Genomic DNA, 1,963 nt, shown 5'->3' with positions numbered 1-1,963 from the left:
CTGGTTAAGATCCGATCAGCGGATCATGAGATATATATATATATATATTTTTTTTTTTATATGAGAGTTGAAGTCGGTTTTTTTTTGCTAAAAATTACTTGTATCAACTCACATCGAGCGCACGTTTAGGACATTCAAAGCTGTGTTAATGCCTGTTCTGTTACAAAAAAAAAGTAAGTGCGCCTGGGCCACACTGGAGAAGTGAAACTTACGTTACATATCTATTTTGTCTCTGTTTTGTTTAAGGTTATATTTTTTTCTTTTTTTCTAAAAAGGCCTGCAAATGTTGAACTATAAAACATAGCGACATGTGTCACATCATGCAAGTGCCAGTTCATAGTATGTCGCTCATACATGTTTCACAAAAACATATGAAGAACCTGTCGAATAATTGAAATGAAATCATGCATCAAATCTATGCATGTCAACACAAGCAACACATGCGACACGTGCGACATAAACAGCATTATTAATTACATTTTATATACGGGAAATTTTTTAAGCACTATTATAGTAAAATGCATTAAAGAATTGTCTAATTAAAAACCTGGATATATTTTCATCCAAGGCAGGATCAAACAGTATTAAAAATATGCTACGGAAGCACATCAGCGAACAACAGCTTAGTCCCCTTTCAGACACGTCAAGTCTTGCTTTCAAGTCTGCTCGTTCGTAGGCGAAGGAGGTGAGAAGAGAGGGGAAGAGTACAGATACCTCCGTACCGTCAATTCGTTTCAAGTTTTCTTGTCTCTTTTGATCTTTTCGTTGCTTCCCATTTAAAGAACCAAGGACTTGAATTGAATTAAAGTTGACGCGTGTGGAAGCAAATAGAAAACACAAAAGAGAATGTGAAAAAAATTGCTTTCAAGACTTGACGTGTCTGAAAGGGGACTTAGCTAAGTAGCAACGACATGCTAAAACAGTATGTTTGAGATGGAATGACATGGCATAACACCTTGTTTGAGTTGACATGACATAGCAATGCATGAAATTTTTGAAAAACACATTTTTACAGAAAATGTCGAATTTGGAAGTTCTTTAATCCCTACCTCTACCCCTGCTCGTTCTAATTACATTTATGTCGAGCCCTAACCGCCAAAATAACGTAAGCGACATTTTTTTCAACATTTTCTTTTTGATGCAGAAATATTCCTAGAGCATCTAGATGCATTTCTGCATCAAAAAGAAAATTTTGAAAAAAATGTCGTTACGTTATTTTGGCGGTTAGGGCTCGATGTAATTCCGTTTTCCTTTATCTTCGTTTTTATCTTTATCAGGGTTGTTGCATTCGCATTCGTTATGCTAATGATTCGCATCATTTTACACGTGCGCATTCGATATTTGCGTTAGCATCAAACGATAAGAATGTGTACATGGGCAGAAAGTCCACTCTAGTATTGTTGAAATGGCTATAAGTCTGTCTAACTAGGGTGCGGACAATAAGCGGCTTTTAGATTCAGGCCCTAAACGGTTAAGTAGTATATCAACGACATTGATGGGCCTTCAACAAGTACTGCTAAAAGTCTTAGATTCCTAAAGTGAAAGCGAAGGCGCGGATGTAGAATCTGGACACAAAAAAATGTGAATTTGAAGCTCAATTGAAGGCGTATCTTAAAGAAAAACGAACTCATCTCGGTGAAAATTCTAAACTAAACTAAAATACGACAAATTGTCAGATCTGGACCGCAAATATTTGAGCGCTCCACCCGCCAGCGTTCCAAGTGAGAATTGTTCAGTGCTGCGCCGGCCTTATATACGAGCCTCTCAGAATTCGCTCATGGGAGCAAAGGCTGCGAAATTCCTTCTTTTGAGATATAATATGCCCCTTTTGAACCTTGACTACTAGATTAAAACACTTTATATGTAGGTTAAACACTCGTTCTACGTTCTAATAATTTATAAAATTTGTAAGTAATAAAAACGATAATTTAAGTTGATTATAGCTTTTTTAATGTTATTCCTA

The sequence above is a fragment of the Rhagoletis zephyria genome, unplaced genomic scaffold (genome assembly GCF_001687245.7).
Source record: "Rhagoletis zephyria isolate East Lansing unplaced genomic scaffold, Rhagoletis_zephyria_1.1 Rzeph_scaffold_00184, whole genome shotgun sequence".
Classification (NCBI taxonomy): domain Eukaryota; kingdom Metazoa; phylum Arthropoda; class Insecta; order Diptera; family Tephritidae; genus Rhagoletis; species Rhagoletis zephyria.
Note: the sequence above shows the minus strand (reverse complement) of the source record.